This window comes from Euleptes europaea, chromosome 9 (assembly GCF_029931775.1).
Source record: "Euleptes europaea isolate rEulEur1 chromosome 9, rEulEur1.hap1, whole genome shotgun sequence".
In the NCBI taxonomy this organism is placed as follows: domain Eukaryota; kingdom Metazoa; phylum Chordata; class Lepidosauria; order Squamata; family Sphaerodactylidae; genus Euleptes; species Euleptes europaea.
In genome coordinates this window covers 8,297,322-8,308,049 of record NC_079320.1, presented here as the reverse complement: position 1 = coordinate 8,308,049, position 10,728 = coordinate 8,297,322, and the positions used below count along the sequence as shown (strand labels likewise).

General features: G+C 47.4%; 1 non-coding gene across 1 annotated transcript; it reads right to left on the bottom strand.

Moving 5' to 3' along the window:
• Window positions 1-6,648: 6,648 nt before the first annotated feature.
• On the bottom strand, window positions 6,649-6,721 carry TRNAF-GAA (transfer RNA phenylalanine (anticodon GAA)). Its single transcript has one exon. It is a non-coding gene; the product is annotated as a tRNA-Phe (tRNA).
• Between the last annotated feature and the right edge of the window lie 4,007 nt (window positions 6,722-10,728).

Genomic DNA, 10,728 nt, shown 5'->3' with positions numbered 1-10,728 from the left:
CGTCAAATGGCCGAGGCGCCCGGCTTTGCCATGTTCCGAGCAGTAAATACAGCCACGTCTTTCGAAGCGTGGAGGAAACTGGAATCCCCCAAACACTTCTTGGCTTTGATATAGTCTTTGAGGCTCTGGGTAAGTTAGAGGCGTTTGATCTGTTTTAATCACAGCTCTTTGATGCTCTCGGGCCTTGGGGTTTTCCAACAGCCGCTCACGGCTTCCATTAAAAATGTTTGTTCCAACCTTTATCGCCTGCGTGGCGATTATGGTGATTTATCGGCTGGTTTACCTGTTTCAGACGGAGATATGACAGCAGGGATCTTTCCTTCTCCATCGAGTCGTTAATTCCCGCGCTGTAAAGGTGTTTGGCTTAACTTTCCTTGCGGTTCCCAGACTTGTGTGTCTCTCTCTGTCCTTAGATGGATGAAGTCAATTAAATCTTCCATTCAGCGAGATTGTTTTCCCCTGCATACTTTCACAGATGGTCTTTCTCCCCCCCCTCCTCCTATGATAATCACATTAAAATTGCATACGGAGCCTTTTGGAATATCGGCTCTTTCTCTGTTTCAAAAATTAGCTCGACAGGGTGAGTATTCAGTGGTCATAAGGTAATGTTCATAAGGTATTTATTCTTGAGAACAAGGACCTGTTCCTAGTAAATTACTGTGTCGACTCCAAGCAGCTTTTTATACTAGTAAAAGAAGGAGAGTAGAACGAAGAGAGCCAGCGTGGTGTGGTGGTTACGATGTCAGACTAGGATCTGGGAGACCCAGGTTCAAATCCCCACTTGCGCCATGGAAGCTTGCTGGGTGACTTTGGGCCAGTCATACACTCTCAGCCCGGACCCTGGCAAGTATTTGGATGGGAGACTTCCAAGGAATATCAGGTCTGTGATGCAGAGGCAGGCAATGGCAAACAACCTCCGAATGTCTCTTGCCTTGAAAACCCTGTGGGGTTGCCATTAGGGCTGTCAAAAAAAAAAAAATCGGTACAGTTCGGATTCGGCCGAATTTGACCCTTGTGGGGTCGGTACGTGCCGAAGTCCGAACTCCCCCGCTTCGGATCCCCGGTAATTCGGGGGGATCCGGAGTTCGGGGGAAAATTCGGCCGAAGCGCGCCTTCAGGGAGCCCTTTAAACTGATCTGAGCCTCCCTCCCGGCCGGGAGGCACAGATGAGTTTAAATGACAGCCCGCCTCCCTTCAGCGGGCTCCCCTGAAGGGGGGCGGGCTGTCATTTAAACTCATCTGCGCCTCCCGGCTGGGAGGCACAGATGAGTTTAAATGACAGCCCGCCTCCCTTCAGTGGGCTCCCCTGAAGGGGGGCGGGCTGTCATTTAAACTCATCTGCGCCTCCCAGCTGGGAGGCGCAGATTAGTTTAAAGGGCAGCCCGCGCCTTTCAGCGGGCTCCCCTGAAGGGGGGGGGGGGCGAATTGGCCGAATTTATTCGCGAACTCCCGAACTCGCTGAATTTGGCCCCCCCGGTTGCCCGCCAGATTTGAGTTCGGATCCGTCCGAACTGAAAATCACCGAATCAGGGGAAATTCGGTTGATTTTCAGTTCGGACCGAACCGAATTGACAGCCCTAGTTGCCATGAGTCAGCTTTGACTTAATAGCAAAAGGAGGAGGAGAAGAAGGTTGGAGGGAAAGAAGAACCACAAAAAATGTTATGTTAGGGATCATGGGATCTGACTAGGGTTGCCAACCTCCAGGTAATGGCTAGAGATCTCCTGGGATTATAACTGAGCTCCAGGTGGCAGAGGTGAGTTCACCTGGAGAAACTGGCTGCTTTGGAAGGTGGACTATATGGCATTATACCCTATTGAAGTCCTGCCCCTCCCCAAATCCCACCCTTCTTAAGCTCCTCCCCCAAATCGGGTATTTCCCAGCCCGGGGCTGACAACTCTAGTTCTAACCCACTGTCCACATGTTTATGGCAGATATGTTGTTTTTGGAGATTTATAGAATCATAGAATCATAGAGTTGGCAGGGACCACCAGGGTCATCAAGACCAACCTCCTGCATAATGCAGGAAATTCACAACTACCTCCCCCCCACACCCCTAGTGACAGGAAGATGGCCAAGATGCTCTGTCTGTCTGTCTGTCTGTCTGTCTGTCTGTCTGTCTGTCTGTCTGTCTATCTATCTGTCTATCTATCTATCTATCTATCTATCTATCTATCTATCTATCTATCTATCTATCTATCTATCTATCTATCTAGTATTTTCATTCTGCCTAGCTTTGCCTCCAGGTGGGACCTGGCATTCTCCCGGAATTACAACTGATTTCCAGCCCACATATATCGATTCCCCTGGAGGAAATGGCAGCTTGGGAAGGTGGACTTTATGGTGTCACAACTCAGCCAAGAGATGGTGTAGTGGTTAACAGCGGTGTAGTGGTTAAGAGCATGGTGTAGTGGTTAAGAGCGGTGGTTGAAACAAGCTTCAGGGCTAACAGCAGCTTTTCAGCAAGTGACTCTTCTATCCTCAGAGCTCAAGGGCAGAATCTTCATTAAGACTTCATGAAGAATTAATTTTAATCCCTGTTTATTATACTTTAAGACATTAGCAGACAACGGGCTTGCCGGTCTTGATTTATTTTATGTCTCTGAGGCCTCAAATGTCCCTTTGTTCTGGAAGGTTTGATTTTCAGAGCTCTCTGTGACAGCTGAAAAAGGGAAGGGGGGGTCAACCTTTCACCAAGTCATGATGGTGTTTATAGATCATTTATACTCTGTTTTTCATCACCTCTGGAAACGGATGTTTTTTTCTTTTCTGTTTGAAGAATCCCGTTTCGAACAGCAAGAAAGAGCCATGATCTCTGTTCCTATAGAAACTGACTTTAATGAGTGTGGTTTTAAAAGGTGCAATAATCTCTGTCCACATGAAAAAAAGAAGAAGGGGGGAGTCTAGGTAATTTCCACCTGTTGTTTCCACTCCTCTGCTGTTAGCTCTTTAAATCCCATTTGAGAGAAGACCACTGAATAGAGTTGCCAGCTCCGAGTTGGGAAATATCTGGAGATTTCGGGGGTGGAGCCTGAGGAGGGCGGGGTTTCGGGGAGGGGAGGGACTTCAATGCCATAGAGTCCAATTGCCAAAGCGGCCATTTTCTCCAGGGGAACTGATCTCTGTCGCCTGGAGATGAGTTGTAATAGCGGGAGATCTCCAGCCACCACCTGGAGGGTTTTGGAGAAGGCAGCACGTGGCTCAATAGTAAAACTAAAGTAAACCCCAATTGGAATATATGTATGAAAAGAACTGCAAGGGTGATTAATTCTAAACCAAAACAATATTAATACACCAACATCAAATAATTAGCATACATCAAATAATGCACAGGAGCTTGAGGGAGGTCATATAATCTGTGTTAGAATGCACACGGAAACCTCAAACTACAAACAAGTTGAATAAGGATACAATGTATACAATGTTACAATGTATAAGCCTCAAACAAACTGAAAAAAATGGATACAGTAAAGAAAAGTTGAAACAAGCCTCACCAGGCTTATATACAATGTATTTAAAGGTGGAAACAAAAGCCTCACCGGGCTGAAGCCTCACCGGGCTGTTATTATAAAGAACAAATGAAATAATTGGTGCAAAAGCTCAAAGTCATAGTCCATAATTCAACAAAGAAAACCTGAGCCGGTGGATGAACAGGTGGGTACAAAGCAAGGACGCGTTTCGAAATCCTTCATCAGCTTGCCGACCACGTAATGGATTAAAGGAACCACCATTCATTCACTGAAGTTGCAATGAATCTAAATATAATAAACAGAGGCTTGTAGTAAAGAAATCACTATACTAGCTTAAAAAACAATGATGATCAAGTGGAATGCCAAAGCTTACCCACTGCTTTGTAAATTATTTTTCTCTTCCAAGAGGGAGACTCATATTGAGAACGTTCCTGGAACATAATAAGGCTAGAATATTTGGAATTGGAAATTTTGCCTTACTTGTCCTTCACATCTGGACTTTTGGGCTGTCATTGTGGTATCCTATGTATTACTGATGCACTGTTTGTAAATAGAAAAAGGCTTGTATTTATTGTAATTTCTTAGTGAATATTATAATTATTATAATATTATAATAGCAATTCTATATTGACTTGCATAATCATATGCTCAGTATTAGTGCTGTTCTTTGTAGTACCACCTGGAGGTTGGCAACCCCACCAATCAGCTGATGGTAGGGTTGCCAGCTCCAGGTTGGGAAATACCTGGAGATTTTGGGGGTGGAGCCTGAGGGTTTGGGAGGGACTTCAATGCCATAGAGTCCAATTTCCAAAGTGGCCATTTTCCCAGATGAGTTGTAATAGCAGGAGATCTCCTGCTAGTACCTGGAGGTTGGCACCCCTATTCATGAAGGATAATTTCGTCGGTGAGATGCATGACCTTACAAGTTTCACTGACTCCCCATGACTTGTCAACGTGCTTTTATCACATTTTGTTTTGTCCGCATCAGAGTTTGTTGTCAGCGCCATTTAGACTGATCTCAAAATGGGTGCTGTCTTATGTTTCTCAGAGCATTCCCAGAAATGGCGTCCTTCACATACCCATTCGAAGAACTCTTTGGTCCCCCCTGTCATTTTAATAAGGTCAACTTTTCATAGGGTTGCCAGGTCCCTCTTTGCAACTGGCGGGAGGTTTTTGGGGCGGAGCCTGAGAAGGACAGGGTTTGGGGAGGGGAGGGACTTCCATGCCATAGAATCCAATTGCCAAAGTGGCTATTTTCTCCAGGTGAACTAATCTCTATCAGCTGTAGAGATCTATGGGCTGGAGATCAGTTGTAATAGCAGGAGATCGCCAGCTATTACATGGAGGTCGGCAACCGTATGCCTCATTTACTATGGTTTTGGTCTTAGAAGTCTGGTTTTCGGGCCGTTCTGGTTTTGGGATGTCCGGTTAAGGAATATTCAACCTGTAATTCTAGGAAAAGTTGAAGACAGCAGGAAAAGAGGAAAATCCAACCTGAGATGAATTGACTATAAAGGAAGCCACGGCCCTCAGTTTGCAAGACCTGAGCATGGCTGTTAACGGCAGGATGTTTCGGTGGTCATTAATCCCTAGGGTCATGGTGAGTCAGAAGCAACTTGATGGCACTTAACACACATAGAATCTAGATTAATTCTAGCCCAGGTTTAGCAGTGGCTCAGTCGAGTTTTATAAACTGGTCCTGGCCAGTTTATTTATTTTCTTATTTACTTCATTGAAAATCCACCTTTGCACCGAGACTCAAGGTGCAATACAACAAAAAGCAGTGCAATAAAAACAGAACAGTTAGTAGAAGCCGCAAAATTAGAGCACTCATTCATGCAGACGATAAAGCAGCGTTACAGGATAGATGCAATGAAACATGATATTACGCACCACGGGAACAGAGCTGAGTTAAAGCTGGATTACAAAATCAGAAGACTGTGTTTAAAAAACAGAGCAGAATATTCACAATTGAGGTGACCTTAAATTTCACAGACCTGTGCATAAAATGACATCAAGTCGCAGCAGACTTATGGCAACCCAGTAGGGTTTTTAAGGACAAAGACTAACAGAGGAGGTTTGCCAGTGCCTTCCTTTGCCTAGTGACCCTGGGCTTCCTTGGTGGTTTCCCATCCAAGGACTAACAAGGGCAGACTAGGTTGTCAGGTCCCTCTTCACCACTGGTGGGAGGTTTTTGGGGTGGAGCCTGAGGAGGGTGGGGTTTGGGGAGCGGAGGCATTTCAATAGAGTCCAATTGCCAAAGCGGCCATTTTCTTCAGGGAAACTAATCTCTATCGGGTGGAGATCAGAGATCTCCAGCTACTACCTGGAGGTTGGCAACCTTAGGGCCAACCCTGCTTAGCTTCTGAGATCATGAGATCAGGCTGCCATCTGGATCACCACCACAGACATTAGCTGCAACTTTATTCCCTTTAAAGAAAAGCCCCCCTGGACAGTTCTGTTTGGCATTCTTTGGAAAAGTAGGAGTGTGGGAACCTTCCTGGCTTTATAAAAATGTCCTTCTGAACAACTTTTACACATTCTGTGGAATGATCTGAGCACAGGAGACCTTCCTGACCTTCTCAGCCAGGTGGGAGCTAAAACAGAGAATGATGGGGTATGAGCAGTTGCAGATCCTACACACATGAACACATGAAGCTGCCTTATACTAAATCAGACCCTTGGTCCATCAAAGTTAGTACTGCCTACTCAGACCAGCAGCAGCTCTCCAGGGTCTCAGGCAGAGTTCTTTCACATCACCTACCTGCCTAGTCCCTTTAACTGGAGAGGCCGGGGATTGAACCTGGGACCTTCTCCATGCCAAGCAGATGCTCTGTCACTGAGCCACAGCCCCTCTTCTCATAATGTGACCAAAGTACAATAGCCTCAGTTTAGACATTTTAGCTTCTATGGACAGCTCAGGCTTGCTTTGATCTACAGCCACAGCCCCTCCCCAAAATTTCAGAATCCTAGAACACATGAACACATGAAGCTGCCTTCTACTGAATCAGACCCTTGGTCCATCCAAGTCAGTATTGTCTACTCAGACTGGCAGTGGCTCTCCAGGGTGTCTTTCACATCACCTACTTGCCTGGTTCCTTTAACTGGAGATGCCGGGGATCCAAGTATTGGCTTTAGGAACACTTGCCCAGGTTAGGAACTTGTTTAAAAACTTGTTTTGCTGAAACCAGGGATCGAACCAGGGACCTTTAGATCTTCAGTCTAACACTCTCCCAACTGAGCTATTTTGGCTGCCCATTTGCAAGGTGTCACATTCAGAAAGCTTTGCTGGAATGACCACCGCTGCGAAGCATGCTGGGAGAGGTGGTCCTGAAAATTAGGCAGGTCCTAGGCCATGAAGACGATAAGGACTATCTTGAATTGTATCTGGAAACTAATTAGTAACCAACTAATTAGTAACCAACTAATTAGTAACCAACCAGCTGTAATAGGCATACTTTGCCTAGGTCCCAATCATTCTGTAGCAGCTGGAGTTTCCGAGTAGTCTTCAAGGGCAGTCCCATGTAGAGTTCATTACGTTAGTCTAGCCAAGCTTCCTCAGCGTGAATCCATGTGACCAGACTGGCTTGAACAAGGATGGGGGCTATCAGAGGGGTTAAGTGAAGGCAGAAGAAAGCACAGGAAGATGGAGGTTAAAACAAAAGGCTTCTGGACTTCTGTTCTTCTGCCTTGCTCCCCCCACCAATTTTCGCATTCTGAATTATTTAGTTTTGTTGATGAAACGGAGCTGAGGCGTTTGAAAACCTCTGTTAATTCATTTTTAATGTATAAGTTTTGTATAGAATAATGTGCTTACATGGTTTCCTACAGCTCTGAGTTCTTTCAGTTCATTCCTGTATATTTTCTCCTCTGAAGCACTGTTTGTATGATACTGGGGGGGAAACAATCTTAATTATTTAAGGCATTTTCAGCCAATCTTTCTCTCAAAAAAAGAATCAAAGTGTGTTACAACTATTTTACCTTGATATGAGTGTATGTATCGTTGCCCCAAGATTTGTGGGGCCCTTTTACTCCCTCCTGATGAAACCCCTCAATCTGATCCCCAGTTAGGTCTGCCAGCTCCGGGTTGGGAAATACCTGGAGATTTATGAGGTGGAGCCTGAGGAGGGCAGGGTTTGGGGAGGAGAGGGACTTCAATGCCATAGAGTCCAATTGGCAAAGTGACATTTTTCTCCAGGGGACCTGACCTCTGTCGGCTGGAGATCAGTTGTAATAGCAGGAGATCTCCGGCTAGTACCTGGAGGTTGGCAACCCTAAACTCTGTCTACTTGAGACTGAAGTTTTTAGCAGGCAAGTCACAGCTGACTCAAAGATCCCATGGTGGATGTGTATAAAATGTAGTTTGGGATTAAGCTTTACAGAGGTTATGCCTTAAGGTAGGGCTGTTGAAAATAAAAAAATTCGGTATAGTTCGGATTCGGCCGAATTCGGCCCGTCTGGATTCGGTACACGCCGAAGTCCGAACTCCCCCGATTTGGATCCGTTAAATTCGGCGAGAAATTAAAGTTCGGCAAAATATTCGGCCGAATATTGCCATTTAAATTTTAAGCAATCACTCTTGGCCTCCCGCGGCTGCGGGGGGGGGGGGTTAGAGCTGGACGTTCAAAACTTTCATCATTGCTTCTTGTGACCCTTATTGAAAGGACCGCCAATTTTGGTGACGATGGGGTCCTAGGGAGGCGAGATATGGATCCCGGAAGCCCTTCTCAAGCCAACCTGGGGGGGGGGGAGGCTAGGCCGGACCGTGGAACCCCAAGCAAAGCAACCACCCGCACAACTCAAAGACCACAAGACAACCAAAAGCCAAAAGCGCTGGATGAACTCAAGTGGCACCCAAGCACTGGGGGGTGGGGGGTGGGATGGGAACGCGGGAGCCCCGGCGGCGAGAGGGTCCTCCTCGCACCTCCGCACGGAGACCGCTCGCCCTTCTCAAGCCAACCAGGGGGGGAACCCCAAGCAAACCAACCACCCGCACAACACAAACACCACAAAACACCCTCAAACCAGTTCCAACTGATGAACTCGGGTGGATCTCTCAACCGCACCAATTCTGCTGGCTGGATCTCTCGCCACCAAAATGGAAGACAGTGGGGAAGGGAGGGATGGGCGGGCATTTTAAACTTTCTCTTGGCCAGTTCAAAACTTCAAATCAATGCTCTGATTGGCCATGAGAAGAATCTGCTGGGCTACCATTGGCCGCGGGAGAAAGCAGATTGCCAACGGGCGGATCAACTCCTGCGCACGCGTCTCCGCCGAACCACCGAATTCGCCAAATTTACTCGCCGAACTCGCCGAACATGAAGAGTTCGGCCTCCCGGATTTCTCCCATTTTGGAGTTCGGATCCGTCCGAACAGAAAAGCGCCGAATCGAGGAAAATTCAGTTGATTTTCAGTTCGAGCTGAACCGAATCGACAGCCCTACCTTAAGGGCTTTCAATGGGCTTAGACTGGAGTAACTCTCCTTAGGAATGCACTATTAGGGCTGTTAGGGCTGTTCAGCTTAGAAAGAAGGCAGTTAAGGGGAGACAAGATAGAGGTCTATAAAATCATGCATGGTTTGGAGTAGGGCTGTCAATTCGGTTCGGCCCGAACTGAAAATCAGCCGAATTTCCCTTGATTCGGCGGTTTTTAGTTCGGACGGATCCGAACTCAAAACTGGCGGGCAACCGGGGGGGCCGAATTCAGCGAGTTCGGGAGTTCGGCGAATAAATTCGGCCAATTCGGCCGTCAGTAAGCAGCATAACCGTCAGTAAGCAGCATTCTCCTCCCCCGGCCAATCGGTGGCCAAGCTGGGTCTTCTTCTGGCCAATCAGTCAGGATTGAGTGCTGGAGGAATCAGCTGATGTGCGGCCGGCCGGGGAAAGAGAGAGAGAGAGGGAAATCCTCATGTGTGTGTGAGGGGGTGCTTGTGCACATTCGCTCCTTTCCGTGGCTGCAGGGGGCGCATTTTTTGGGGTACCGACCCCAAACTTTCAGGGGATATTCAGACAGGTTTTTTTAAGAGACCACCCAAGTTTTGTAAACATTGGGTCAGGGGGTCCCGAGATATGGGCTCCCCCCTTTTTTCTTTCCATGGCTGCAGAGGGCGCATTTTTGGGTGTGCCGACCCCAAACTTTCAGCGGAGCATCAGACTAGGCTTCTTAAGATACCCCCCAAGTTTTGTAAACATTGGGTCAGGGCCCCCCGAGATATGGGCTCCACCCCTTTTTCCTCTCCCCCCTTTTCCATTTTCGTGGCTGCAGGGGGCGCTTTTTTGGGGGTTCAGCCCCCAAACTTTTGTCATAGCTTCAGAGAATCCCTCTTAAGAGACCACCCAAGTTTTGTAAAGATGGGTTCAGTGGGGGCTGAAATATTGGCTCCCCCCTTTTCTCTTTCCATGGCTGCAGGGGGCGCATTTTTGGGTGTGCCGATCCCAGACTTTCGGCGGAGCTTCAGTCAAGGCTTTTTAAGAGACCACCCAAGTTTTGTAAACATTGGGTCAGGTCCCCCCGAGATATGGGCTTTCCCCTTTCCCCTATTGGGATGAATGGATCACCCTCGAGAGATGCATACATATGGATCTTATATTGGATACAAATGGAATCATATTGGATTACCCAGCCTCCCAGCCCCTCCTGCTGGAACAGAAGACAGCCACAGTAAGACCCCTTTGGGGGCTTTAATCTATATTTTTTCTTTTCTGTGTGTGTGTGGGGGGGAAAGCAGAGTCTGTGTGTGTGTGTGGGGAGGGAGCAGTTTCTGTGGGTGGGGGGGGAAGCCAAAGGGGGCTTTTGCCGGTTCTGCCTGGGGTGTGTGTTCCCCCTCCAGTCTCTCTCTCCCTGGTTTGAGGGGGGGCTTCATTTCTATTCTTCAGGTTTTTCCTCATTCATAAGATCAGTTAGGTTATTGATGCTTGCTCAAAACTGGTTTTCAAATGGTGACTTAAAGAATGCATCTGCCTGGTCCCAAGTCCAATGCAAAAGGAGACATTCCACCCCCTCCTGCTCATTATGCATAGCTAGCTGCCTCTGTCCCTTTCCATGGTATGCAAACTCCCAGGTGTCAAGTGTTGCTATGCACTGTTGCAAAGGTTTTGCATTGCGTGCTTGTGTTGCTTTGCAGTTGTATTGTTTTGCAAAATTCTTCACACCTGCCCCGCCCTTTGCATATTTGCAAAGGGGTTGCTCTGCAGTTGTGTTGCTTTGCAAAGTTCTTAGCACCTGCCCCGCCCTTGCTCTCATCAGCTGTTTGTCGGGCC